Below are 14,377 nucleotides of genomic sequence, written 5' to 3' on the forward strand. Positions count from 1 at the left end.
CTGAGTTCAAAGCGAAAATTCAATTTAATAAATATTCTTAAATGTCTGCTGCAGCTTTGTATGATGCTATGTCTTGGTCTTTCAAATTTAAAAAATGAAGTTTCCACCTTTAAGTAACAGCACGATTCATTGGGTAAAGGGCACAATTTGGGAGTCAGAAACCTTTGGTTGCAGCTCATTTTCTACCACAGACTGACTTTATTGTGCAAGTCACCACTCCTCTCTGAACCTCAGTTTCCTTGTCAATGAGATGGAGATCAATGAGATAATACATCCTGCCTTGCTTAATTGTTGTGAGATGCAATGATAATACGTGTCTTATACACCAATTTGGCAACTTTCATATTATAAGAACCTGATGAATATTAGCTTCCGTGGTTACCAGTTGTACTATTTGTAATATCATAGTGATGACAGATATTTTAGTTTTACAGAGGTAGTTACTAAAAATAATGATGTTTCAAAGAAAGATATAAGAAAAAGAGATAAAATTCTCACCTCTCAAATGGGGAGTTATTTTGAGATTAAAAAAAAGAAGAAGAAGAAATGCACACAATATCCCAGGAGGGTTAGAACAATTAACTCCCACCCGGTAAAATAGCTTCCAATTTCCAACAGCTCTCACACCTGTCTTTCGCAATAGCAAGGTGATTAGGAAAGTTCAACCCTTTGGAGATACAGCTACTCAGCAGAAAAGCCAAAAATTCAACTAGACCCATTATAACCTCTGAATCATATGTGACAAGTGGTTTTTGTTGGGAGAGCTGTGGAGTTGGCGTGTTGAGGGGAGAGGAGCCCTGGTCCAGGGGCCAGGAGGATCTGAATTGTCCAAGCAAGTCCACCTCTCCCTATGCCCAAGGGCAAACCATTCCTTTTTTGAGGCACGCTTTTGGGTTCCTCTACTTCCCCAACTCCATCTACCACATTTAAGTACCTGAGGGATAACGTAAGGAAAGGGTTGGCTGTGCTGCCTTGATTCCTAGACAGAGTATCTCTCTTCATCCCCCGGTTTCCCCACCCAGGGAGGCCAGACAGCAAGCCTAAAGCTGCCTTCCCATCTTCTGTAAAGTCCAGACCCAGCCTTGTTCCTTTTGCCTGAGTCCCGCCCCAGCCCTTTGAGTCTTCCTTTGTCAAAGGGGCCTCCCACTCAGAGCTCTGATTCTCCTGCCCAGCGTCTACTTCGGTGATGACTCAGAAGCCTTTTAAAATCAGTTTATGTCTCAAAAGCCCTCTTTGGACTTAAAGAAAGAAACCCAGAGAGCGGTGCTGGGAAATTCTTTGGTACTCGACAAGTATGTGTGGATGGATTCACCAAAAGCAAGATTTAATGAAGAAACTATGTTGATATTTAATATATGTGAAAAATTGAGTCAGTTAATAAGTCTTGTGTTTCTTCATTTACTCTTTAAAATATATGGTCCTCCCCAAAGAACCCTCTTACTTTCCTATAGACGCTGTAGCAAAGTAATGCAAACTTAGTGGCTTAAAACGAGTATGTTCTCTCAGAGTTCTGGAAGTCAGAAGACTAAACTTAAGGTGTCAGCAGGGCTGCATTCCTTCTGGAGTCTCTAAAGGAGAACCTCTTTCCTTGCCTTTTCAAGCTTCTAGAGGTTACCTGTGGCCCTTGTCCCTTGGACCCTTCCTCTGCCTTCAACCTTTGACTCCATGATCACATCTTTTTCCTGACAAATTTGACCGTCTTGCCTCCCTCTTCTCACGACTCTTACAATCACACTGGGCCCACTCTGATAATGCAGGATAATATCCCCATCTCAAGAGCCTGCGTCACATCTTCAAAGTCTCTTTCGCCACGAAGGGTCACATATTCACAGGTGGCGGGGATTAGGATAAAAACATCTGTGGGGGTCCAAAACCCGCCTGCCAGAATCCCCTGCTTCATAGAATTCTGTGAGGGTTCTAGACGTATAAGGCGCAATGATAATTCACTAATTTTTTTTATGTCTGTAGCTAGAATGGATAAAAGACAAAGTATGACTAATCTTTCTCTAACTCGTTCGAGTCTACTAATCACCTCTCCCTTCCTGATCTCCTGGTTTCTGTATTCACCTCTATCTCCCTGTGCACATGGTCATGGAGCAGGGAGAACACAGGAAGAATTCTTAGTTTCCTTTTTGCCCCAGGTCGGAGCACAGTCTCCTCTCCTCACACCATTTTCTTATTTATAGTATTAACCTCATTGGACACTTCCAGTCGTCTTGTCCCATTATTCACCTCAATGGGCCCAGAGTGTCTGTAAGTTGAGAGGACAAGGGGCCCATTTAAAAACTAGGAGCTGAACTCAGTGGTCTCCAGCTGACTCTCAATCTCCCAGATGCCAATTCTCTTCTCAAACTCTGTTAATTGTGCTTGCTTCGCATGATGGCGACCAGTGTAAAGTTAGATGTCAGCTTTTCTACTCATGTGTCACAAATTTTCTCTCTGCTAGAGCTGAAATGGGCAAAACATTTCTCCTGAACAAAGAGCTGAAGGATTCTTCCATTTGTTCACAACTGTTCAGAAATCTTAACTCAGCTATTTGTGGCAGTCGGAAAACTCCATTCTGTGATTTTCATGAACTCCCTAGAAATCCAGTTTGATTTTCTTGAGTACAGAAATCAGTATCATAGGAAGAGGCTTGATTTTTTTTTTTTTTTTGGCTGGCAAAATTCAAATCATCTGAGTGACTACATGAATTCTGAAGTCATTGAGAACAGACCAAAATGTTTTAACTGGTGCTTATCGTGGGCTGCATTGTGTTCCCAAAGAGGCAGGTTGAAGTCCTACGTGTTAGTATCTCAGAATGTGACTTCACTTGGAGGTGAGGGTTGTTACTGATGTAATTAGCTAAGATGAGGTCACGTGGGTGGACTCCAGTCCAGTATGAAGGGTCTTGTTAGAGGGTAAACTTGAACATAGAAATAGACACACACAGAGGAAAGACAGTGTGAAGACCTATAGCGAGAAGAAGGCCATTTGACAAGAGAAGGACGGGTTGGAGTAACACGTCTACGAGGAATAAACACCAACGCCAGACTCTGGAAGAGGCAAGGAAGCAGTCTCCCCTAGAACCGCTAGTAAGCGTAACCAACATCTTAACTTCAGACTTCTAGCCTCCAGAACTGAGAGACCACACATTTCTATTGCTTTAGGCCACCTATTTTGGGTGCCTTGTAGGACAGCCCTAGGGAAATGATGCAATGCTTAATGCACTGATCAGTGTCAGAACAAGTGCTCCTTCTGTCCTTTGAAAATAATGGATATGACAGCATCAGAGAGGATGAAGTGGTGGCAGTAGTGATAGTAACAGCCATCGGTTACAAACTGTGTAAAATCCTTGCTTGTGACAGGTACGACCTAGATAATTCAACATATTTTTATTACAAAGAAACTGAGTCTCATATTAAGGAGGTCTTGCAAAATTACAAAGCTGTTAAGTGCCAGAGGCAGGATGTTAGCTCAAAGCCTTCTCTTTTGACTAGCTCATTCAATTTCTCTCCCTCCAAAAATAAATGTGAAATGTGAACTGACTTATTTCTAAGGCATTTAGGGAGATATAAGTATCTCCTAAATTTATCACAGCTTTTACCTGTGAACGAAGTAAAAACTGTGATCTTTAAACTTTATGAGTTAGCAATTAGAGGAACAAAGTTAACTTTTTATGAGCACCTGCCATTTGAAGACCCATGTGGATTTGCATACATCGTATCATTTAATCCTCACAACTAATATCTCATAAAGTAGTATTTCAATCTTTACTTTTCGTGAGAAAACTGTGGCTCAGAGGGACCTAAATTGCTATTTTCTTAACTATAAAGTGAATAGAATGTGATTTCTGGACTATTGCTAAGCAGTGCTCTGTTTTAGCAGGAAAAAAAAAAACAAAACCACTCTAGCAGGAGCCAGAAGATTCATGTTACGTAATTGTGGCCTTTGAGTTGGCTACATATACACTTACTGGATCTCTACTTCCTAAATGATAAAATAAAGACAATATCCGTTTCTCTGCATACCTTACAGAACTCAATGCAGTAATTCTAGAGAACTTCTTACACACTCTACAACATATAATGACGTAGGGCAACTTTATTTACAGTGCAAAAGGGTGGGAAAAGAACAGAAGAGGAGCACTCGACACTGCTTGGCAAGTTCCAGGGGACACCACAGACACTGTCTCAATTAATTTTCACAACAACGTATCTGTTTTTATCTCCAGGAGAGCATAACCTCAGGTGAGGCCAGTGCCTGGACCAACTTCCCCCAGCAAACAAGTGTTGAAAACAGAGGGGACAGAATAATGAGAAAAGGCAACCCAACCTCTTGTCCTTACAGAGCCTACGGTCTAATTGGATGGAAAGACGTTCAACACAAAATCCAGGTGGATTAGAAAACATGGCCTGGGTCAGTGGATAATTACACTTTTCATTTCTCCCACAAAAGGAAGGTAATCAATACACGGGGTGCCTTCAACATGTGGAGACAGAATGTGCCTGGGCAATGGCACTCAGAGCAAAAAGACAGTTGAAGAGGTAGATTAAAGCGTTTAGGCAAATTGACCCCACCCCTTAAGAAAATGGTCCATTTTAGGATATTGCTTTCCGAGAAGCCATGCTTCCTCCCTTGGGAAGAAGCACAAAAATAGTTGAACGTGAGTCTGAGCTCCCTATGAGAGGCTGAGATTGGAATGTAGGAAGAGGAATATGGGTTTTGTTTTTCTTCTAACATCCCCAGAAACTTCTTCTCTTAGTCCATCGTAGTTTATAGTAAAGTCTATTTTCAACCAAGTCGTGTCTGTTTACATTCTCCTTGGAGAACAGGTCAAAACTGGGCACTCTGATAGATGTCTCTGATTCTTATGTATCCAGAAATGGGCAAATCAATCGATGAATAATTATGTATCTAAGAGGGAATTAAGAGAAAAAAAGGAGGTGTAAGGAGAGTTTTATCAGAGATTCTCCCCTCTATAGAATGGCAGGAGAACTTAAATACAGCGTGCTCCTCAGTACTGAGTGAAGGAGACTTACCTACGCTTGACACAGTGCACAACACAAACACAGTGTTTGAATGACAAATGGGTGGATTACGGCACAATAATGATGTCCCAGTCAAGAGGAAACTATCAGATAACGGTAAAACTCATAAATTATGAGTTAAGGTACCTGGGTCTAGTGTTCTCCTGACACTCATATGGCCCTGAGAAAATTACTTAACGTTCTTGAGTCTCATGTTTTTCACTATAAATTAAAGTCATATTTCCATCGACCACTTCATATGGTTGTTCTTCAAGTTGTCTCATAAAGTAAAATAAAAATATTTTGTAAATAGTTAGAGTTTGGCTGCCACCCCCTTACTCATGGCAGCATAAGATTTGGATTGATCTTCTTCCCTACTGGCCTCTCTTTTGGAACCTGTGAAGGAGCCTTCGGGCTCCAATCCACTGGCATATGAAGCCATCAGTCCAGTCTTTCTAGATCTGGAGGAAATACAGTCTCTCTGGAACGAGCGGGTGACTCTGAAATCCACTGCTTACACATCGTAGCTTAGACGCAGAGGCAGTCGGGGTGGGAGAGGCTGTGAACAAAAGCCATCTCCGTTCTTTGGGGTGGTGGCTATTTATTCTTCTTTCTGTTGCTTAGCTGTAACCTCATGCTATGGGGTTTGTGTTGGACAGAAAGTGACTTCCGATTTGGCTTGGAAAACCTCTCTTCCCATTCAACTTGTCTTCCTTCTTCCCTTTCTATAATGCAAGCTAAGCATCTAATACTGATGTGCCACTGCTTAGTATCACATTCTATAATCTAAAGCCAATTAATCTCTGTCCTTGGTTTTACTTTATATATTCTATTTACTGACTTAATGTTTTACTGTGAGTTTTTAAACTGATAGCTTTTTTTTTCCTATCATTTTTTGGCAAAGTGTTAGAAAGAAGTTGGAACAAGCCATGACTGTTCTTTTTCTGAGGATTCTTGGCAAGGTGGAGAGATGAGTGTGCCCACAATAGCCCTCTCCCATGAGTCTAAGAATCTGGTGAGTTCACATAAGTTACAGCTCGGTTATGGATTGGGGCCATACTGTTTCTGTCCCTTACAAAATCCAGCAGCTTGTGACATATGCAAGACCCTTGACTTCTTTCACTCGAGTTGCCCCAGACGTCATTCCTTACTATCTCCCATTCAGCTAACAAATATGGAAAGAAGTGTACAAAAATATTTGAGTTTTTGTTTCACTGATTTAGCATCAGACTCTTCCCCTGTAAAATAATTTTTGAATCTCACTGTTGATAATTTTATTAGAAAGAGGGGGAAATCTGATTAAGAAATTGTGAAAAGTTAAAAATTGTTAAAAGAAATTGTTAAAAATTACAGCATCAAATATTTTAGTCCTTTTTTAATAAGGAAAGTTAAAAATCCAAGACAGATCAGTGAGTAGAAATAACACTGGTTTAATGCAGAAAGCCTTGATTCTCTTCTTGACTTTGTTAATTATTATCTTTTCAACATAAAACAAGATATTTATAACTGTCTTACCCTTCTCAATGGCTGTTAATGCTTATGAAATTAAGAATTATGTAAAAAAGTACTTCATAAACTTTAAAATAGTATACAAATGTAAGAACGATTAATAAAGAGCTTCTAATATTGTAGGATCGTTCCCTTCCCCGATCAGGAAAATGTTTTAGGACCTCAAATTTCACATCCATAAAAAGATGCTTGTAAAAAGTGCAACGAAGGCCCCTTCTGGCTCTGACATTAGATCATTCTAAGTGGGTTGGACATTTCATCTAAGATATTTTAAGGGAATAAAACACTTTCCTAATCAAAGAACCTTTCAAAAGAGAACACTTTGAACCTTCTTATGAGTCATTTCACAGTTGGGGGACACCTTCTAGTTTTATTTTCAACCGTCACCAATCAACCACTGAAAGAGGGGAAATAACCTGAGTTAGAACCTTTTCAAATGCCTTAACAATGCAGCCTAGCGGAAAAATTGTCCATGGTTAAAGAAATCACTCATTTTCATAAAATTTGGATGCTCAAACTGTTCACGAGGTTGATAGCTTTTAAGGGGCAAATGCAGTTGAATAATTTGCCAGAAAAAGTATATAAATGGGATATAATGACTGCTTTCTTTAAGGGAATACAGTCAGCCCTGGTTAGATAGAACTGGCTTCATCGTTGTCCTAAGACAACTTCAAATAAGCCAAAGGTTCCCAAGAACACATTTTAACAATACCCACTCCTACTTGTCTAGGTAAGGGATGAGAGTTCAAAAGGCGAAGTGACTTATTCAAGGTCACACAGCAATTTGGCAAAAGAAGCAAAATTAGATATAGGTTATAACTCCAGTTCTAGTATTATTTTCCCATACAACATTTTTAATAGGACACTGCATTTCTGGAAGATTCATGTTCCCCATTCATCAAGAATTGAACAGTGGTGAAAGCTTAGCATCTTAGAATGTGATTTCTCTTAAAAACATTGTGATGATATCTCCTCTCTTTATATTAGTTTGGGAATAATCATAAATTATAATTAGTTGATTGACAGATCACTGTGTTTACAGCAAAATTAAAGAGAGCTGTTGTCTTTGGCCACTGGGCAACCAACAGAGGACTTCGGTTTTGCCACCTACCAACTATGATGGGATCTTGTATAAATCAGAAACTCTCCCATTTTTAGCTCTCATCTATGTCGGCAACAAAAGTTCAAATATTAGATGAGACTCCAGAATTTTCTATCAGTTTGCTGACTTGTAAGTTTCTACCCAGGCTTTAAACTCCTATAATTACATTGATACAAGTTGTCTCTGACCTCAAGAGTCCTTGAGAATTCAGGACTCTTCTCAATCTACAAGATCCTTCAATAGCCATGGTCAAATGATGACTTCTAGTTATCCGGTTCCAGAGTCTTTTTTCGGAACATCAGACCTGAGGAATGAGGGGATTACACACTTCCAAGGGGCATCAACTTTGTTAAAACCAAAAGAACTTTTGTTAGGTTTTGGGGGGGGAGGGGCACCATTTTTAGAAAGCAAATGTCTACCAAATAAAGTACATTTATTCCATAATGTTTTAACTCTTTTTTTGTTGTTGTTATTGGGTAAAGAAATACGTAACTCTCAATAACAGCTTCCTGTCCGCATGCACTTTCCAGTTGCAATCATTTCAGCCAACTTGACAGCCCAGTAAATCTGTGTAATCTTGTTAAAACGTAATGCATAATATCTATTTCAGTATTAGACATATCGAAAAGTTCTGTAGCACTTCTGACATTACCATTAACAGGCCGGGAGAATTCCTGCTCAAAATTATCCCGATGGCACCTTAGAATGGAGACACTTAACTGTCTCCTGATACTCAGCCCTTGATGGAAAGGCCTAAGTAGGTAGTTGAGCTAGACTCAGAATAGAAGGAAACATAAATACCAGGAAGAAACGGAGATATTCAGATTTTTAATTACACCACATTTTTAATTACACCACACACCTCCAGGTGAAACACATTTTCTCGGTTACATTTTGTGGGGGTGTTAATGCATTCTTAACTCATGATGAGTCAAGAGTATATTTCAGAAAAATGTTGAAGTTTTCTCCAGTGAAACTTGAAAACTTAAGAGAACCCTGTGGTTTGAACAGTCCTCTTTTAGAACTCCTGCCTCTAACCATATGGGTTGCTGAGTAATATATATTTTTAGGAAGACAGCATATACCATATACCATTGCAATCCTGATAAAAAAGAAGTAGCTAGCCTGTCACACTCGTACATCAGCAGTAATTAAAAGCCCTGTGCTCCAGCTCTGAGGGGGTGGTTCTGTGACCCTAGGAAGCCCTGAGTTCTCTTAGATTCAGTTTCTGCATCAATCAGTTGGAAAGTCTGAACTAGACTCATCGGAACAACTTAAGGAATCTCTGAGGTCCTTTCTAGATCTAAACTATATATAAATACCTTGTTTAGATTTGTTTTTTCTGACAACACAACCCTTGCTTTCTGAAGCAGAGAATTCTTTGGTAAACAATGACCAATTCTACACTCTTTGCTTCATTTTAATTTTTGTTTTATGTATTTATTTACTCATTCCTTCACTCAATCATTCAACAGAGTTTTATTAAATATCTACTCTGTGCCAGGGACAAAGCCGCCTACTAGATTGAAGAGTTATGAAGACACAGGATCTAACTTCAAAGCACTTACGCGTAGTGGTTAAAAACTCAAGTAACTGGGTAATTGTAATCGAATATGGTTTAAGTGTTGAGGTGGAGAGGTCCTGGTGCGATTGACACACACGGGGAGAGCAGGAAGGAGTTCTTGGAAAACAAATGGCTCTCAGAGGGTAAATAAAAGTTAGTTAGATGAAGAAAGAATACAGCATCATGGGCACAGCTATGCAGAGTATTAGGAACATGGTAAGGAGTTTATCAAAGCTGGAAGGCAAGGTGAGGGATGGCGAGGGCAGGAAGGCTTGGCTAAATACAGAGCTAGGGAATCAGGCATAGCATCACCATAAGAGGCGGGCTTTATGAGTTTAACAATGAACTTGGGTTTCAGCTTAAAGGTAATGAGAAGTCATCGGAGAATTTAAGCCATAGGGTGACATTGTCTGATTTGCATTCTAGAAGGATCACTTGAGCTGCAGAAGAAAAATAAAAGATGGGAGGGCTGAAGGAGCCTGGCAGCAGAGAAACCAGTCAGAAGGCTTTTACTAAAATTCAAGAGGAGGCCTGACCTAAAAAAAAAGCTTCAGGAAAAATACGATCTTGAAGAAATTTGAGAGATATGAAAGAAAAATGATGACAGGACATAAGGACACTAAGGGGTGAATGTTATGGTTAAACTCCTTGGATCTAAAATTTAGTCTCCAATCACCTTATAAATTAGAGCAAATATAATTGAGTGCGTGTTACCCACAGCTGCTCTTGGCATCTTTCCCCGTAGACCCTCTACTGAGGTTTTAATGATTGGGAAACAGCAGCGTGACAAAAAGGCTTTACCAAACAAAAATATCCCCAAACCTCATTAGACAGTGTGTAATGAAATGTTACAAATGGAGGATTACAAGGGGAAAATATACATGACCATAAATCCAGGGGGAACCAACTCTTCTTCCCAGATTATATTCAACTTTAATAAAGAAACTTAATAAGCTCACGTGTTCCTGCCGGCTTGTGATGTGACCACGGCTGATCAATAACATTTATTTCTGGAGGGAAAGAGGGGCTAAGGAGGGATGTCGGAGCAGCACGTTGATGCTACAGCTTGTGAGCAATGACACAGCGTGGTGGGTAATGAAGATCTGATAGAGAAGACAGCCCAGCAAGCCTGCCTTTGTCTCCGAATATCAAACTGTGAGTCTCTCCTCCAGATCCTATTAGCACCTCTTTTTTTATAATCAGCTTTTGGGCTTCATGTCATCTCAAAGGAAAACAAAAAAGGAAACGCTGTTTATTCTTCCCTGCATTTATGAATCTAAATAAAACTCAAAGCTTTGAATTTGGACATGAAATTTGTTGTCAGAGTCCAATGTCTCCTAAGAGAAGGATGAACTTCCAGATAATCAGCTTTCCTACCATGATATGGGCTGTCATGGGAAGAATGGGGGCTGTAATTTTTTAATCTGTTAAAATGTGCACAAGAAAACCAGACGAACATCACTTAACAACATTGGTAAGAAGATTCCTGCACTGGGAGCAAATTTAGGCTATATTAATTCTGAAAGGTCCTTATGAATTCCCAAATCTCTCTTCCTCCCTTCTTACCTTTTCTTCTCCATCTTTCCTTTTTCTCCCCCTCACTCATTCTTTGTTTTAAATTTATATCCTGTGGGGCTTTTTTTTCAGAAAAATACTTAAACATAGCTCACAGAGATGTTGACAGCAAAACATAATATAATGAAAATAAAAGAATGGGGGCAAAATTAAAATAGCAGGATGGTACTAAGAGATGGATTAATATCCAAAATGCAAATCATAAAACGACATAGAGTTCCTAGAGGAGAGCATATATTTTGCTTGGTGATTCTTTGTGACCAAAGTAATTTGACTCTAAGCCTTATCAGTTAAAGGGGGAAGTATAAACACAGGGGCAAAGTTCAGCCATATAGTGAAAAGAATAAGCTTGTTTCTTAGAAGAACCAAACATTTTCCTGGTTCCCATCTTTAAATTTCTCTTAGGAGTTCTCATAAAAACAAGGTTTTGTGATAACAGTGGATTACATCCTCAAAATATTGCTATAACCATTCCTACATAAAAATGTTTTTTATGATAGAAGATTCTAAATTAAGTTCAACCTGCCAAGATATAATTAACCCCTCAAAACAGAGTTCATTATCAAGTTAACTTTGTAGCTCATTCAGGGTCAACACATGTCTGGCTCGTTGTTTTATTTGTGCAAGTTGTTTCTTGGATAATGAGTGAATGAATGAACGCAGAAACCAATGAATGAATGAACGCATGAATTAGTATTCATGGTGGATCTAGTTTTCCTGCTAAAGTGAGGAATGTTTTCCTCTTCCCTTGTAAGTAGGACATTTTTTCTTTGAATTTTAATCAAAAGTTCCCATTGTTTTTTTACTGTATTTTATCATTTTATATAATAATGGAATTGGAATTATCCATAATTTAAATGCTTGATGTATGTATACCTACTCAATCTAATTTTTTCTTTGGAGCTGGTTCTAAATGAGCTGAGATATGGGGGAAGGTGCAGCTCAAGTGGGAGAGTACATGCTTAGCATTAATGAGGTCTTGGGCTCAATCCCCAGTACCTCCTCCAAAAATAGAAAAATAAACCTAATTACCTCCCTCCACCAAACAAAAGCAAAACAAAATGAGCTGAGCTCTAATGGCTTTACGGCAAAAATCTTGGGAAAGAGAAATAAGAAGATAAAGATAGCACCACCCTGAAGAAAATACTACATGAAAAAGGCCTGAATTCAGGTTTTGGCATTATTCTTTACCACTTTTGTACTTTTGAGGGAGAAAATCAATCCTGAGTTCCTGTTTTCTCATCTCTATAAAGAAAATATCAATACTGCTTCCCAGTTTTGTTCTGAGGCTTCAAATGAAGTAACAGAACCCAAAATGTAAAATGTTAAGCCTCAGACAAAGATAAAGAATTATTATTGCTATCGTTTTTATAAGGGAAAAAATTTTAAGTAATCAGAATTTTCATAATCATGCTAACAATTGGACTCCTAAGGGCACGATGCGTTTAGAATATAGACAGATTTTTGCTTATGCAGAGGTTTTCTGTAATTGTCTCAGGGATGCAGTGGAAAGAGAAAGTAAAGAAAAGAACAAGGGTGGTGTAACTTTTTATCTACCTTTCTGAGCAGTGCCTGCCCCCAACCTCTGCCCTGCAAAAAAAAAAAAAAAAAAAAAAAAGCAGTATTTTTGAGCAATAAATAATCACTGGGAAAAGCAATGGGAATTCTGGCTTCAGATACACGTAACGTTTTTCTAGTAGCAAAGGCTGGAGAAGAGCTGTCTGACAGAGTAAATTATCTAAGGCAATAGGATGTGGAATTTTTGCTGTTAATGGTCAGGAAAAGTGTGATTACACAAACAGAAATTTCTATCAGCCAGAAATATTTTTCTTCACACTGTGTCTATGCAATGATTTCATGATAAAAGATAGGATGTTAGACCATAGTCTGGGTCTCGGGTCACCCTCATTCTAGGTTCCTATGTCTTCTACAGACCTGAAGCAATTGCGTTTCCTTCATGAAGCCTTTCCTGATGTCAAAAGTTCTTTTTTCCTCTTGTTTCTACAACATGAGACAGTCTTATCCCTCTCCAATATTTTTTCTATTCAATCTTATCTACTTTTTAGGTATTTGTAAATTGCACTTATTTGATCACTGACTCAACAAACTTTTATTGCACATCTTCCGTTATGTTCTAGGCACATGCTTGGGTGTACAAAAGACAGAACTCAGGAGAAAATAAAGGCACAAGCACATTTGTTCGATCAACGTTAGAAGTGCACTGATAAACGCATACGTTACGTCAGGAAAATAAGGTCAATTCCACCTGCAGTGATAAGAGATCATTAAATGTGATGCAGCAGAGATGACATAAAAGCAATATGACATGTCTTGAAACTTGAGTGTTAGCCAGAAAGGGTTGGTATGGAGTAGGGCGTTTCCGATAGAAAACATTCACATGAGCACAGGCGTTAAATGAGACACATTTACATGTAACCAGAAACTGCAAGTAACCAGATGAAAGAGAGGAGGCTACAAATAGAGCATGGGGTATGGGAGGGGGTACTTTGAATGTCATACTTAAGAGTTAGGTTATGTGTGTAAACAATAAGCCACCTGAATAGAACTAGCCAGGAGCATGATCGGATTTGTGTTATGAGCAGGTCAACCTATGCCAGAGCAAGAAAAATGTGCATGAGTGGGGGGGGGGGGAGGTGAGAGAGAGAGAGGAGACTAGTTAGAAGGCTATTGTAATAGGGGAGCAAGAGAGGGTCATACCCGTATACAAGACTATCCAGAGATAGCTGCCTGCTTGGGCTGATTATAGAGGAATGGAAAAAAGATGAATAATACCATTTGCAGCAACATGGATGGATTTGGAGGTTGTCATACTAAGCCATGTAAGCCAGAAAGAGAAAGAAAAATACCATATGATGTCACTAATATGACATAAATGAACTTATTTGCAAAATAGAAACAGATTCACAGACATTAGAAAACAAACTTATGGTTACTAGAGGGGTAAGAGGGTGGGGTGGAAGGATAAACTGGGAGTCTGGGATTTGCAGATACTAACTATGATGTTATAAAATAGATAAAAAACAAGGTCCTACTGTATAGCACAGTATTTAATATCTTGCAATAACCTATAATGAAAAATAATATGAAAAGGAATATATATGTATATATATGTGTGTATAACTAAAACATTATGCTGTACACCAGAAATTAACACAACATTGTAAGCCAACTATACTCCAATTTAAAAAAATTAAAAAGAGAAAAAAAATGGAAATGAGATACTTCCTTACATTAATAATATATTGATTTTTTTCAAAGAAGAGTGAGATGAAGAATCCTAGGACAACTCCTGAATGTCTAGTGAGGGGCCTAACTGATTCTTGATGACACGAGAGACAACAGCCACAGTGGGAGAGCAGACTGGGAAGGGCAGACAGTCCATGTGGCTAAGCAGATCTGAAGTGCTATGAACTGTCTCCTAGGCAGCTGTATATACAGGTCTGGAGTTCAAGGCATCTGGGTGAGGAAACAGATCTGAGGATCGTCAGCATTTGGCTGAATTTCGAGCTATAGTAGAGGAGTCAGTCAGGAGACTGAGGGGGAAGTAAATGCCACGACAGAGCCCTATCTGACATCGCAAAATAAAAAGAAAACCCA

This window comes from Camelus ferus, chromosome 15 (genome assembly GCF_009834535.1).
Source record: "Camelus ferus isolate YT-003-E chromosome 15, BCGSAC_Cfer_1.0, whole genome shotgun sequence".
Lineage (NCBI taxonomy): Eukaryota > Metazoa > Chordata > Mammalia > Artiodactyla > Camelidae > Camelus > Camelus ferus.